At 41.2% G+C, this 17,026-nt stretch overlaps 1 pseudogene; it reads right to left on the bottom strand.

The window, feature by feature from the left end:
- LOC139424753 (zinc finger protein ZFP2-like) overlaps positions 1-17,026 on the bottom strand; it is a 122,209-nt pseudogene that overhangs the window by 103,093 nt on the left and 2,090 nt on the right.

Genomic DNA, 17,026 nt, shown 5'->3' on the forward strand with positions numbered 1-17,026 from the left:
GTAACGTTTCCAAAATGGGATAGTATTGTACATGTAACGTTTCCAAAATGGGATAGTATTGTACATGTAACGTTTCCAAAATGGGATAGTACTGTCCATGTAACGTTATGCCCCCTTGTGAGTTAATAGTATTGCAGGCTATATAAAGAGGAAGACGTTTCAGTTCGTTGTAACATCTCGTCTGGACAGGTCACCGTCCTTAGTTAGTTAGTTAACGTTAGCTAGTTCATTATCACAAAAGTGGGAACTGCTCTAGATTGGAAACTTACGTTAATGAGTGTAAAGCCATGTTGGCTTTATGGAAACGGTAAATAATATAGTTGAGGGAAATAATCCAAACCTAGTTGTGCCTAGTTAGGACATAACGTTATCTAGCTAGATAACGGTACTGTACTGTAGCTCACACAACGCTGACGGTCAAACCCGGCTTTCTAATATTTACGGTAATTAACTATAGCAACGTTATGGAAGATATTCACAGAAAACCATCATTGTCTTCGTTATTCATTTTTAGTATGTTTTATTATATATAAATTATTTCGAGACATATTCAGAGCCAAACATCAACCCAACTTAACCTTTTTAACTTGTTGTCGCATCCAAACTTGTCACCATCGTTTTCAGTTGTAATTGCGAAGTTCCCGGAAGAAGTCCAGCAACAACGGAGGTTCCTCGATGAACCCACCTTCTAACAAGTTCTTTGAAGAACCTTTTGGGGCTGTTTTTCATTGACCAAGAACAACTCCAGTTGAACCCTTCATTTTTAGAGTTGTAGTCGGCTCTATTTACTCTCAGATTCAAACATGATGATTAGCATCAACGATCAAGTCAGCTGCTGCTGCTCCAATACAGTATGAGGTGAGACAGTGAACTGATGTTGAACCATAATGATTAAGTTAATTAGTGAAACTTAAAATAGTATATGGCATATTAAATATTACTCTATTGTTATCATATAGAAACATCATGGAATATTGTACATCATATTAGCATCAACATACATTATTGTTTCATTCAATTTCACATAAGGATATTTAATATTTTCAAGTTCAGAACCCATCACCTGCTATGTAAAAGAGACAGAAGAATGCACAATGTTCAATGCTATCTGGGATACTTGGGACATCCCTACCCTAAACTTAGCCATTTTAAATGTCAACTTCAACGGGCTAGGGACGTCCCAAGGATGTATATCTACCTAAAAATACATGATCTAAATAATTGATAGTTGGTATTCAGCAGTCATTAAGCCTTAATTACTTTAATTAACTACTAAAATAGTGATTCTGACAGCAGCTCTACACTTTATTAAGTGACTGATCCTTCCATCCCTCCTCAGCCTTCCTCTCCTCTGAAGACACAGTGAGGGTGGAGCTCAGTCAGAGCTGTTGAGGGACTGGTTAGGAAGAACACTTGTACAGCCAGAGAGGTGAGAGGTCACACATGGTTTAGATTGTAAATATGTATGTCCCATTAGCAGTTCATCATCTCAGCAAAAGGGAATATGCTCCATCATCCATGTTTATTTACATTAGTGCAAATTGTCCACTGATATTGGTGTAATATCTCACCCCTTTTGGCTAAATGAAAGTTATTTTCCCCTCAGGCACACACATTTGTTCTTTGATATTATGAAGGTAATTTCTTTACATTGCTTATGCATATTTGGTGGCCTGACTGTGTCCAGACTATGTCAAAGGCCCATCCTGGTAGATCTGAACCCAATGCAGCTTGGAGATCTGATAAAAGAAGTCACATGTAGGTGTCAGGTGTTATGGAGGCCATAGATGCATATCCATTACTTTTGAGTGTTTTATATAATATGACTAAATGTGTTACAGGGGCAGTCAAGAAATGGAACGGCAAGGCCACAGAACATGACATAAGCAGAGCTGTGGGAGACCACCTCAAGCCCTTGGTAGAGCCAGGGGTGGTGTTTACCACTCCACCACACCTTCAGAAGGCTTGAAAAGTGGGATTGATCTGTTTGTTTCAGTTAGTTGAATCCTTTCACATGGGATTGATACTGATTTTCATACTAAGAGGGACCAGGAGTCTGTTGATTGGTCGGTCATTGGGTTCATTTGTTGAAATCAAATCAAGCTTTATTTGTACAGCACATTTCAGACATGAATGCAACACAATGGCTACACAGGAAAAAAACAGAAATATTTAGTACATATCAAACAGAAGACTAATGAGCACCCTAAGAAAATGCCATAGATTAAAATATTAAGAGGCCAGACACTCTTAAATAGAACCTGGAACAGCTCAGGTAAAACACCTTCCCACTAACGAGATGGACAAGCCAGCACAGGTGTAACACATACCGACTAACGAGGTGACACCGATCAGTGCGTCCTACGTGCTAACGAGCTAGACGTGCCAACGAGCAAGACACGCGAAAGTCCAACCTCAAAGCATAAATGGAAAAACCAAAGCCTGGAACACCTTCCCCCTTATATGCTATATTTTTGTTGGACACGTTTGCTCACCACCAACAGAAAACAACTTCCAGTTGACATTACAATCAACTACAATGCTTCACCAATATAAAACATGGCGTCTACTGGCTGTCAACAATTAAAAACAAGAAAGAAAAAAAAACACATTCCTAAATAACAAACAATCGTATTATTTTTTTCTCCTTTTCTTTCTATAGAATCCTAAAACCCACTATCTTCTAGAACTCTCGTCTTCCTAAAACTCACTAGCTTCTAGAACTCGCTTCCCCTTGGAACGAGCCCAAACAAAACTCAAATCAAATTGTATTAGTCACATGCGCCGAATACAACAGTGAAATGCTTCCTTACGAGCCCCTAACCAACAGTGCAGTTTCAATACGGAAAAGAAAAAGAGATAAAACTCCAAATAAACACACTGGCAAAACACAAATCTTTTTGACCCCAGAGATAATCAGAAACCACATTTTCCTTACCGCGGACATGTCTGATTTCATGAGGAAACTTCTGCGATATCCGTAGTAACTTTCCACCTCACTGCGGAGCTTCTCTCTCTTTTCAGGGTTCACTCGATAGGCATGTTGTTGGCTCTGGGCCCAGTCCCCAATGTCATGCTCTAGTACATTTGGTTTGGCACGTGAGAATTAACCCTGATATTCTAAAAACAGGGCAACAATGTCAATATAATTGTACCAGTTGGTTGCATGAATAAATATCACTACTAAATGTTACATGAATTGAAATATTTGATTGCATAGTCATATTTTCAATGACATTTTGCTAAGTGGGATAGCCCAATGTCAAAACACAGTTTTAACGTATCCAAATCAATAACCAATATGCAGGAACAGTTTGGGATACATTGAAAACGTAACATGTGCTATACACACAAACATCTGCCACAATAATCGTATTGTGCTTGTATTTTTAAAACAAGCTCCTTATAAACTGCACAAGCACCAAAAAAGCTGTTTTGACAGTAGCAATAATTCACTGATATCGATTATGGGGGAAATTCGGTTGTACGTGTTGTTGAAACTGACACAACAGAAAAAAAAACACATGGAAATGGGAGATATATTTTACCTCACTGGTTAGAGGACAACCTGCAGAAGACAGTCAGCTACATTTTGGAGTGATGCGTTTAAATTTAGGGGTCGCTAAACAAGGGAATGCAACATGTATTTGTCATCACTCATCGATATCATGCTAAAATCATTTGTGCAAGAGGAGAAAGATTAGATTGCACGTCCTATTAAAACTAACAGCTCAAAAACCACATGGAATCTGGGAGTAATGTGTACATCCCTGGTTAGAGGACAATTTGTAGAAAATAGCTCACCACATTTTGAAGTGTTGCATTTTGATTCAAGTGGGTCACCAATGTGGTAAGTGTAACAACTCCTAATTGTCCCTAGAATTTCTAAGCAAACAGCTGGAGGCAGGGCTTTCTCCTATAGATCTCCATTTTAATGGAATGGTCTGCCTACCCATGTGAAACGCAGACTCGGTCTCAACCTTTAAGTCTTTACTGAAGACTCATCTCTTCAGTAGGTCATATGATTGAGTGTAGTCTGGCCCAGGAGTGTGAAGGTGAACGGAAAGGCTCTGGAGCAACGAACCGCCCTTCCCCTCTCTCCACTGGGATTCCCTGCCTCTAACCCTATTACAGGGGCTTACTGGTGTTCTTTCATGCCATCCCTAGGAGCGGTGCGTCACTTGAGTGAGTTGAGTCACTGAAGTGATCTCCCTGTCTGGGTTGGCGCCCCCCCCCCCTTGGGTTGTGCCGTGGCGGAGATCTTTGTGGGCTATACTCGGCCTTGTCTCAGGATGGTAAGTTGGTGGTTGAAGATATCTCTCTAGTGGTGTGGGGGCTGTGCTTTGGCACAGTGGGTGGGGTTATATCCTTCCTGTTTGGCCCTGTCTAGGAGTATCATCGGATGGGGCCACAGTGTCTCCTGACCCCTCCTGTCTCAGCCTCCAGTATTTATGCTGCAGTAGTTGATGTGTCGGGGAGCTCGGGTCAGTTTTATATATCTGGAGTACTTCTCCGGTTTCCTGTGTGAAATTAAATATGCTCTCTCTAATTCTCTCTCTCTGAGGACTTGAGCCCTAGGACCATGCCTCAGGACTATCTGGCATGATGAGTCCGTGCTGTCCCCAGTCCATCTGGCCGTGCTGCTGCTCCAGTTAACTGAACCCTGACCTGTTCACCGGACGCGCTACCTGTCCCTGACCTGCTGTTTTCAACTCTCTAGAGACAGCAGGAGCGGTAGAGATCCTCTTAATGATTGGCTATGAAAAGCCGACTGACATTTACTCCTGAGGTGCTGACCTGTTGCACCCTCGACAACTACTGTGATTATTATTATTTAACCATGCTGGTCATTTATGAACATTTGAACATCTTGGCCATGTTCTGTTTAAATCTGCACCCGGCACAGCCAGAAGAGGACTAGCCACCCCTCATAGCCTTGTTCCTCTATAGGTTTCTTCCTAGGTTTTGGCCTTTCTAGGGTGTTTTTCCTAGCCACCGTGCTTCTACACCTGCATTGCTTGCTGTTTGGAGTTTTAGGCTGGGTTTCTGTACAGCACCTTGAGATATCAGCTGATGTAAGAAGGGCTATATAAATACATTTGATTTGAACTCTTTTTTTCTTTGTCCATTTTTGTTAAATCACATAAAGAGTACTCTTCCATTTCAGAGCCTGGATTTTCCGAGGCTAATATCCATGTTGAAAACAATTCATAAGGGGGCAAACGTTTAGGCTTCTACATTGTGAAATCATTAAAATACTCCTACTACAATGTTAAAACATTCTACATTGTGACATTAATTCATTGAAATCATGAAACAACTCCTTAAGATTATCTCTGGTCACAGCTATGAGATTTCTCTCCTGTGTGTGTTGTCTGGTGTATAGTCAGATTGCTAGATGCTGAAAAACTCTTCCCACATTGACCACAGCTATAAGGTTTCCCTCCTGTGTGTATTCTCTGGTGTTGAGTCAGGTGGCCAGATGTAGCAAATCTCTTCCCACATTGATCACAGCTATAAGGTTTCTCTCCTGTGTGTTTTCTCTGGTGTACTGTCAGATTGCTAGATGTAGTAAAACTCCTCCCACATTCATCACAGCTATAAGGTTTCTCTCCTGTGTGTTTTCTCTGGTGTACTGTTAGATAGCTAGATGTAGTAAAACTCCTCCCGCATTGACCACAGCTAAAAGGTTTCTCTCCTGTGTGTTTTTTCTGGTGTACTGTCAGATAGCTAGATGAAGTAAAACTCCTCCCACATTGATCACAGCTATAAGGTTTCTCTCCTGTGTGTTTTCTCTGGTGTACTGTCAGATAGCTAAATGTAGTAAAACTCCTCCCACATTGACCACAGCTAAAATGTTTCTCTCCTGTGTGTGTTCTGTGGTGTAATGTCAGCTGGTCAGATCGAACAAAACTCTTCCCACATTGACCACAAATATAGGGTTTCTTTCCTGTGTGTATTCTCTGGTGCACTGTCAGATCTCCAGATTGACTAAAACTCTTCCCACATTGACCACAGCTATAAGGTTTCTCTCCTGTGTGTATTCTCTGGTGCACTGTCAGATGGCTTGCTTGAACAAAACTCCTCCCACATTGATCACAGCTATAAGGTTTCTCTCCTGTGTGTATTCTCTGGTGCACTGTCAGATCTCCAGATTGACTAAAACTCTTCCCACATTGATCACAGCTATAAGGTTTTTCTCCTGTGTGTATTCTCTGGTGCACTGTCAGATCTCCAGATTGACTAAAACTCTTCCCACATTGACCACAGCTATAAGGTTTCTCTCCTGTGTGTGTTCTCTGATGAATTTTAATGCCTGATAAGGTAAATCTCTTCCCACAGACAGAGCAGCAGTGAGTTCTCTTCCCTGTGGATCTCCGCAGGTGTTTCTTGAGGTGTTTTGATCTGGAGAGACTCTTCTCTGCCTCTTCAGCATCATGAGGTTGTTGAGGATCCCCAGAGGATCCACGATAGTCCCCACTCTCTCCTGTGTGAACAACAAAGTCAGATGATTCAAGGCCCACAACAGCAGAAAAATACTTTAAAAGACAGGTCAGGCCAACAGAGTAGCCATGATGTTGTACAACAATTGAGGTCTGTAAATTAATGTTAAAATTATTTGACAATTGTCTTAAAATGAGCAAGAATAGTCACATTTTGTCTTGTTCTCACATTAGTAGTAACATTGATGATGTCGACACTATGGGGAAACGACAGAAAGTCTAAGCTCATTTGTGGCCCATTCACAGCCATATAAGGAGTCATTGGAACACAGCGCCTTCAAAATCTGGGGCACTTCCTGTTTGAAATTTCATCTTGGTTTCGCCTGTAGCATCAGTTCTGTGGCACTCACAGACAATATCTTTGCAGTTTTGGAAACGTCAGAGTGTTTTCTTTCCAAAGCTGTCAATTATATGCATAGTCTAGCATCTTTTCGTAACAAAATATCGCGCTTAAAACGGGAACGTTTTTTTTATCCAATAATGAAATTACCGCCCCCAGAGTTCCAAGAAGTTAACTGACTTGCTTAGTTAAATAAAGGTTAAAAAAATCTAAAAAGAAGAAGAGTTACCTCTCGTTCCAGTGCTTTTCTTCAGACAAAGGAATTCGCCGGTTGGTGTTTTATGTTAAAAACATCCAAAAGATTGATTCCATACATCGTTTGGCATGTTTCTAAAGGACTGTAAAGGAACTTAGAGTTTTTGTCTGGACAAAGTGCCTGCGCCTCATGAAGACGGATTACTGGGCTGAACACGCTAACAATTTGTGGCTATTTGGACATAAATGATGGACTTTATGGAAATTTGTGTTACAAATCAGTCATTTATTGTTGAAATGGGATTCCTGGGAGTGCCTTCTGATGAAGATCATCAAAGGTAAGTGAATATTTATGGTGTAATTTCTAACTTCTGTACTCCAAAATGGCGGATATTCTTCTGGCTGTTTTGGGTTCTGAGCGTCGTTCTCAGATTATGCTATTTCCGTAAAGTTTTTAAAAAATCTGACAGAGCAGTTGCATTAAGGAGAATTCCATCTTTAATTCTGTGAATAACAGTTGTATCTTTTATCAATGTTTATTACGAGTATTTCTGCAGAATCACCTTATGCTTTGGAATCAAAACATTACTGCACTTAACGCGCCAATGTAAACTGAGATACACTTCTCGTTAATCCAACCACAGTGTCTGATTTCAAAAAGGCTTTTCGGCGAAAGCAGAACATATCATTATGTTAGGTCAGCAACTAGTCACAGAAAGCACTCAGCCATTTTCCAACCAAAGAGGTGTCACAAAAAGCAGAAATATAGATAAATGAATCCCTAACCGTTGATAATCTTCATCAGATGACTTTCCCAGGTCTCAATGTTACACAATACATGTATGTTTTGTTCGATCAAGTTCATATTTATATCCAAAAACCTCAGTTTACATTGGCGCCATGTTCAGAAATGCCTCCAAAACATCCAGAGAAATTGCAGAGAGCCACATCAAAGAACAGAAATACTCAAACTTTGATGAAAGATACATGTTTTACATAGAATTAAAGATAAACTTGTTCTTAGTGCAACCGCAGTGTCAGATTTCAAAAAAGCTTTACGGCAAAAGCACAATATTCAATAATCTGAGAACAGCGTTCAGCCACAAAAGCAAGCTATACAGTTACCCGCCAAATTGTGGAGCATTATAGATCTTCACTTACCTTTGCTGATCTTTGTTGGAAAGCACTCCCAGGACTCCCACAATAAATGTTTGTTTTGTTTGATTACATCCATATTCATGTCCAAATACCTTTGTTTTGTTCGCGTGTTTAGTTCACTATTCCAAAGGCACAATGCGCGAGCGCAAAATCCAGACGAAAAGTCAAGAGTTCCATTACAGTTTGTAGAAACATGTCAACCGATGTTAACAATCAATAGGGTCTTCGGATCTTTTTTAGAATAAATCTTCAATAATTTTCCAACCGGACAATAGCGTATTCATTACAGAGGAAAAAGGGGGAACGGCGTGACCGCGCCGTAAAAAACTGATTGGCCACAGCCTAGTCCACTTGTTGAAACAGCTCTTATTCGACCCCCTTCCATAATAGAAGCCTCAAACAACTTTCTAAAGACTGTTGACATCTGCTGGATGCCTTGGGAAGTGCAATCTGGCCCCATAGACACAGCTTATTGGATAGGCAATCACTTAAATGAAACTACAAACCTCAGTTTTTCCCACTTCCTGGTAGGATTTGTCTCAGGTTTTCACCTGCCATGAGTTCTGTTATACTCACAGACATCATTCAAACAGTTTTAGAAACTTCAAAGTGTTTTCTATCTAATACTAACAATAATATGCATATATTAGCATCTGGGACAGAGTAGCAGGCAGTTTACTCTGGGCACCTTATTCATCCAAGCTACTCAATACTGCCCCCGTCACCAAGAAATTAACAGTGTCCAAAAAAGGGCAAGATGTATACAGAATGGTGTCGTCTGCGTAAAGGTGGATCAAGGAATAACCCGCAGCATGAGCAACATTGTTGGTATATACAGAGAAAAGAGTCGGCCCGAGAATTGAACCCTGTGGTACCACATAGAGACTGCCAGAGGTCCGTACAACAGGCCCTCCGATTTGACACACTGAACTCTGTCTGAGAAGAAGTTGGTGAACCAGGCGAGTCAGTCATTTGAGAAACCAAGGCTGTTGAGTCTGCCGATAAGAATACGGTGATTGACAGAGTCGAAAGCCTTGGCCAGGTTGATGAAGACAGCGACACAGTATTGTCTCTTATCGATGGCGGTTATGATATCGTTTAGGACCTTGAGCGTGGCTGAGGTTCACCCGTGACCAGCTCGGAAACCGGATTGCACAGCGGAGAAGGTACGGTGGGATTCAAAATGGTCAGTGATCTGTTTGTTAACTTGGCTTTTGAAAACTTTAGAAAGGCAGGGCAGGATGGATATAGATCTGTAACAGTTTGGGTCTAGAGTGTCGCCCCCTTTGAAGAGGGGGATGACCGCGGAAGTGTTCCAATCTTTAGGAATCTCAGACGATAAGAAAGAGAGGTTGAACAGACTAGTAATAGGGGTTGCCACATTGGCGGCGGATATTTTGAGAAAGAGAGGGTCCAGAATGTCTATCCCAGCTGATTTGTACAGGTCCAAGTTTTGCAACACTTTCAGAACATCAGCTATCTGGATTTGGGTGAAGGAGAAGCTGGGGAGGCTTGGGCAAGTAGCTGCGGGGGTGGGGAGCTGTGGCCGGGGTTGGGGTAGCCAGAAGGAAAGCATGGCCAGCTGTCGAGAAATGCTTATTGAAATTCTCGATTATTGTGTAGTTATCGGTGGTGACAGTGTTTCCTAACATCTGTGCAGTGGGCAGCTGGGATGAGATTCTCTTATTCTCCATGAACTTTACAATGTCCCAAAACTTTTTAAAGTTCGAGCTACAGGATGCAAATTTCTGTTTGAAAAAGCTTGCCTTTGCTTTCCTAACTGACTGTGTGTATTGCATATTGCGGAGACTATTCGATGCTAGTGCAGTACGCCACAGGATGTTTTTGTGCTGGTCGAGAGCAGTCAGGTCTAGAGTGAAACAAGGGCTATATCTGTTCTTAGTGCTACATTTTTTGAAAGGGGCACGCTTATTTAAGGTGGTGAGGAAATTACTTTTAAAGAACAACCAGGCATCCTCTTCTGACAGGATGAGGTCAATATCCTCAGAGGACACCCGGGCCAGGTTGATTAGAAAGGCCTGCTTGCAGAAGTGTTTTAGGGAGCGTTTGCCAGTGATGGGGGGTGGTCGTTTGACCGCGGACCCATAACGGATGCAGGCAATTAGGGGGTGATCGCTGAGATCCTGACTGAAAACAGCAGAGGTGTATTTGGAGTACAAGCTGGTCAGGATAATATCTATGAGGGTGCCCATGTTTGTAGAACGGCATATCAGGATATCCCAGTTGAGGTCACCCAACAGAAAGAAGATAGATGGGGGGAAATCAATAGACATTGATCAAACAGACATATGGTGTCCAGAGCACAGCTGGGAACTGGGGGGGGGGGGGTCTATAATAGGCAGCAACAGTGAGAGACTGATTTCTGGAGAGATTCATTTTTTAAATTAGAAGCTCAAACTGTTTGGGTGTAGACCTGGAAAGTATGACAGAACTTTGCATGCCATTTCTGCAGTAGATTGTATCTCCTCCCCCTCGGCAGTTATATCTAGACGGAAAATGTTGTCGATGGGGATGGAAATTTCAGAATTTTTGTTGGCCTTCCAAAGCCAGGATTCAGACACGGCAAGGACATCAAGGTTGGTCGAGTGTGCTAAAGCAGTGAGTAAAACAAACTTAGGGAGGAGGCTTCTAATGTTAACATGCATGAAACCAACGCTTTTATGGTTAAAGAAGTCAACAAATGAGAGTGCCTGGGACACACAGGGCCTGGGTTAACCTCTACATCACCAGAGGAACAGAGGAGTAGGATGAGGGTACGGCTAAAGGCTATCAGAACTGGTTGTCTAGTGCGTTGGGAACAGAGAATAAAAAGGGCAGATTTCTGGGTGTGGTAGGATAGATTCAAGGCATAATGTGCAGACAGGGGTATGGTAGGGTGTGAGTACAGTGGAGGTAAACCTAGGCATTGAGTGATGATAAGAGAGGTTGCATCTCTGGAGGCACCAGTTATGCTAGGTGAGGTCACTGCAAGTGTGGGAGGTGGGACAAAAGAGTTCTCTGAGGCATGTTGAGTGGGACTAGGGGCTCTGCAGTAAAAATAAAACAATGATAACTACCCTAAACAACAGTATACAAGGCATATTGACATTAGAGATAAATAAAGCAATGTATAAAGTAATCACAAGTGTTGATTGGGAGAGCTAGCTAAGACAACAACGGGTAAGACAACAACAACAGGTAAAATGGCAATGAACGGGCAGAGAGGGTCGGTTAACGACACACAGGGCCTGAGTTCGAGGCTGAGGCCGACAGATAAACAAAATGGAGTACCGTGATTAATGAACAGTCCAGCAGGCATCAGCTATATTGCCAAGTGATCATAGGGTCCAGTGAACAGGAATATATGAACCAGGGAAGCCATTAGGTAGTCATTACTACGCTAGCACCAGCTAGCCTCGAGCCAGGTCCATCTCCCAGCTAGCAAACAAAATGACTACAGCTACAATTCATATTTTACCAATTGGCCTGGACCCTTTGTCGACATGGAGCCCCGCCGATCCATCACGACTGGTCTGCCGACGCAATTCCATCCGATGTGCCCTCAACCGGCCTTTGCCAGACGTCGATGACGCCCTTGTCCCGAAGCTAGCATATGATGAACTTCAACTTAAATACAGGATCTTGCTGTCGGACAGTTTTTTGTATTCTGAAATGCACTTGATGTATCATTTCGTGGCTCCTCATGCTACGCTGGGAAAACATTTTTTGTGGGAACAGAAATACGAAATAATTTCAGAGTTTGCTAAATCCAATGGTTTTTAACTGAGTGTCAGGGCATTAGCCACTATAGCCACTCCGGTGCGTCTGGTGCAAAGGTCCAGAGCTTACGAAATTGTTTTGTATTTCTGTTCCCACGAAAACAGTTTTTCCAGCTTAACATAAGGAGCCACTAGAGATTGGAAGGTATATTTAATTTAAAAATGGAAAAAGAGATTGAAATGTATTGCAATTTATACAAAAAGACAAGAAAAAAAAAACATTTACAACAAACACGTCTTACTGCTACGCCATCTTGGATTACAAGATGACACTCAGTTAAAAACCATTGGATTTAGCAAACTCTGAAATTATTTAGTCAGGTTATGTCGATGACCGGCTCCCTCCTAGACAGGTTGTGTCGATGACTGGCTCCCTCCTAGACAGGTTGTGTCGATGTCAGTCTCCGTCTAGTCAGGTTATATTGATGACTGGCTCCCTCTAGTCATTTGTGTGTCTTGTTTATTTAATCAAACAGCATGCATAAAGCATCATTCGTTCAGTACATATAGATTTTATAAAAACACATTGGGCGATTGGTAAAAATTACAGATGACTCTTGGTTGACCAAGATGTATTTTAGTTGGGGACAACACTAGAACATGATTTTGGGGCTCCCAGAAGGCGCAGCAGACACTGCATCTCAGTGCTTGAGGAGTCACTACAGACACCCTGGACCAAATCCAAGCTGTATCACAACTGGCCGTGATTGGGAGTCCCATAGGGTGGCGCACAATTGGCCCAGCGTCGTCCGGGGTAGGTAGTCATTGTAAATAAGATTTTGTTCTTAACAGACTTGCCTAGTTAAATAAAGGTTACTTTTAGATAAATAAATGTTTCATGACAAACCATTTTTTACAAATCCATCAAGGCACCAACTTTGAGGGTTTAAAACAAAGGTTTCAAACCAATTAATGAATGTAATTGAATCTAATGTAATGGCATGAAAAAAATTGGCTGAATATTATACAATGAATTTGCTCCCACAGGAAATTGACACGGGCATTTATAGAATATATTATATAGCCTCAATCTGTTTAAAACAATAATTTTGACCTCATGGATGGCCAGTCGTTGTATTCAAAGTGTAGTGAATTCAGGGGGTAGTCCTGAGCTGAACTCAAACCTGGGTCCTGTGACTGTCAAGCCAACAACTTAGAACTGTTACGCCAAGATTTCTGAACTTCTTGACAAGGTCGCTAGGTGTTAGAGAAAGCTATTGTAGCAACCGTAACCTATGAATGTGAGAGTGGTAACACTTTTCCTTCCCCCATCCCTCAGCTGTTTAACAAACCAAGCATCTGGGCAGCCATTTTGTTGCTGTTTAAAAAAAACACACAACCCAGCAATCTGCAGTTCATGAGCTCATGAGGCATGTGTTACACACTTCAAGAATCAATGGCTATAAATAAATAATTAAAAAGTCACAATACGGATGTGGCAATTGCCGATTTCCGCTTTAACACCAAACATCAGTTCTACAACTGCAGAGTTTGTGCCACTGTTTTTAAGACAGTACTTACTAGTGTTAATCAGGGCCCGTTCACCGTTAGAACCATTGGACCCCTTAAGATGCGTTTGGGAAACCGGGCCCAGATATCCAGTTTCCTCCTCCTTTGTGGATGTAACAGTCATCTCCTCCGCCTCTTCTTTCACACCATAAAATTCATCCTTCTCTCCTGTTACTGTAACATCCTCCTCTTCTTTCACTGAAACGTATTTCTCTTCTTTTTTCACGGTAACAGCCTCACCCTCTACTTGTTTTTGTATTGTAACAGCCTCCTCTTCCTCCGTCCAGCAGCCCTTCTCTTCTTTAGCAGGGGAGTAGTTTAGTGACCGCATGGTCGGGGATGTTAGCTAGCTAGGCTAATGCTAACTCAACCAGCCCGCTAGCTGACTAATAACAACAACACCGTAAATATGAAATCGGATAACTAACTAGACGACAGGAGTGGTTTTAAACACAGTGGTAATAAACACTTAAGCGTCGAAATAACTTTATTGGTTCGTCTATTTTGTCTTGCAAGCTACGCAGGTGTCTGACTAACTGTTGTTGCTGCTGTTGAAAGAAGCGTTCCGTCCACTAGATCATACGTCACACCAGCAGCATTGCCTTAATTCCCACATCGCCATCTGTTGACTGGAGTGGGTAACGCAGTTGAGTAAAACGTATATTTAATTTTCATCCAAGTTAAAGTGTAGGAAGCATAAGTTTTTATTCACCAGTGTAACGATACAGTGTGGTTAAAGACTTAGAAACTTAGTTGTATTGAAGATCTGGTAACAGATAAGCACAACCAGTTATGTTGTTGAATTATCACATATCTGTTATTTCACCTTTATTTAAACCAGGTAGGCCAGAGAGTATATAGTATATTCTAGAATTCCTCCATGATGTCATGATAGTTTAACCAAGTTTCTAGAATATATAGTATATTCTAGATGTCATAATGATAATTTAACCAGGTTTCTAGGATATATACTATATTCTAGAATTCATCCATGATGTCATAATGTTAGTTTAACCAGGTTTCTAGGCTATATAGTATATTCTAGAATTAATCCATAATGTCATAGATAGTTTAACCAAGTTTCTAGAATATATAGTATATTCTAGAATTTGTCCATGATGTCATAATGATAGTTTAACCAGGTTTCTAGGCTATATAGTACAGTGCCTTGCGAAAGTATTCGGCCCCCTTGAACTTTGCGACCTTTTGCCACATTTCAGGCTTCAAACAAAGATATAAAACTGTATTTTTTTGTGGAGAATCAACAACAAGTGGGACACAATCATGAAGTGGAACGACATTTATTGGATATTTCAAACTTTTTTAACAAATCAAAAACTGAAAAATTGGGCGTGCAAAAGTATTCAGCCCCTTTACTTTCAGTGCAGCAAACTCTCTCCAGAAGTTCAGTGAGGATCTCTGAATGATCCAATGTTGACCTAAATGACTAATGATGATAAATACAATCCACCTGTGTGTAATCAAGTCTCCGTATAAATGCACCTGCACTGTGATAGTCTCAGAGGTCCGTCAAAAGCACAGAGAGCATCATGAAGAACAAGGAACACACCAGGCAGGTCCGAGATACTGTTGTGAAGAAGTTTAAAGCCGGATTTGGATACAAAAAGATTTCCCAAGCTTTAAACATCCCAAGGAGCACTGTGCAAGCGATAATATTGAAATGGAAGGAGTATCAGACCACTGCAAATCTACCAAGACCTGGCCGTCCCTCTAAACTTTCAGCTCATACAAGGAGAAGACTGATCAGAGATGCAGCCAAGAGGCCCATGATCACTCTGGATGAACTGCAGAGATCTACAGCTGAGGTGGGAGACTCTGTCCATAGGACAACAATCAGTCGTATATTGCACAAATCTGGCCTTTATGGAAGAGTGGCAAGAAGAAAGCCATTTCTTAAAGATATCCATAAAAAGTGTTGTTTAAAGTTTGCCACAAGTCACCTGGGAGACACACCAAACATGTGGAAGAAGGTGCTCTGGTCAGATGAAACCAAAATTGAACTTTTTGGCAACAATGCAAAACGTTATGTTTGGCGTAAAAGCAACACAGCTGAACACACCATCCACACTGTCAAACATGGTGGTGGCAGCATCATGGTTTGGGCCTGCTTTTCTTCAGCAGGGACAGGGAAGATGGTTAAAATTGATGGGAAGATGGATGGAGCCAAATACAGGACCATTCTGGAAGAAAACCTGATGGAGTCTGCAAAAGACCTGAGACTGGGACGGAGATTTGTCTTCCAACAAGACAATGATCCAAAACAAAGCAAAATCTACAATGGAATGGTTCAAAAATAAACATATTCAGGTGTTAGAATGGCCAAGTCAAAGTCCAGACCTGAATCCAATCGAGAATCTGTGGAAAGAACTGAAAACTGCTGTTCACAAATGCTCTCCATCCAACCTCACTGAGCTCGAGCTGTTTTGCAAGGAGGAATGGGAAAAAAATTCAGTCTCTCGATGTGCAAAACTGATAGAGACATACCCCAAGCGACTTACAGCTGTAATCGCAGCAAAAGGTGGCGCTACAAAGTATTAACTTAAGGGGGCTGAATAATTTTGCACGCCCAATTTTTCAGTTTTTGATTTGTTAAAAAAGTTTGAAATATCCAATAAATGTTGTTCCACTTCATGATTGTGTCCCACTTGTTGTTGATTCTTCACACAAAAATAGAGTTTTATATCTTTATGTTTGAAGCCTGAAATGTGGCAAAAGGTTGCAAAGTTCAAGGGGGCCGAATACTTTCGCAAGGCACTGTAACTCAGAAAGTAGATTTAGCTGGTCTGCCATAATATAATTAGACAGTAGATCTAGCTGGTCTGTCAAAATAGTAGACACAGTAGATACAGCTGTTCTCTCATAAAATAGCAGAGACAGTAGTTCCAGCTGGTCTGTCATAATATAATATAGACAGTAGATCTAGCTGGTCTGTCATAATATAATAGAGACAGTAGATCTATATGGTCTGTCATAATAAAGGTGGGACAGTAGATCTAGCTGGTCTGTCATAATATAATAGAGACAGTAGATCTAGCTGGTCTGTCATAATATAATAGAGAATGTAGATGTAGCTGGTCTGTCATAATATATTAGAGAATGTAGATGTAGCTGGTCTGTCATAATATATTAGAGAATGTAGATGTAGCTGGTCTGTCATAATATATTAGAGAATGTAGATGTAGCTGGTCTGTCATAATATAGAAGAGACAGTAGATCTAGCTGGTTTGTCATAATGTACTAGAGATAGGAAATCTAGCTGGTCTTTCGTAATATAATTGAGACAGTAGATCTAGCTGGTCTGCCATAATATTATTGAGACTGTAGGTCTAGCTGGTTTGTCATAATATAGTAGAGACAGTAGATCGAGCTGCTCTGTCATAATATAATAGGAACAGTAGATCTAGCTGGACTGTCATTATATAATTAGGACAGTAGATCTATCAGGTTTGTCATAATATATTAGAGACTCTAGATGTAGCTGGTCTGTCATAATATAGAAGAGACAGTAGATCTAGCTGGTG

The sequence above is a fragment of the Oncorhynchus clarkii genome, chromosome 13 (genome assembly GCF_045791955.1).
Source record: "Oncorhynchus clarkii lewisi isolate Uvic-CL-2024 chromosome 13, UVic_Ocla_1.0, whole genome shotgun sequence".
NCBI classification, from domain to species: domain Eukaryota; kingdom Metazoa; phylum Chordata; class Actinopteri; order Salmoniformes; family Salmonidae; genus Oncorhynchus; species Oncorhynchus clarkii.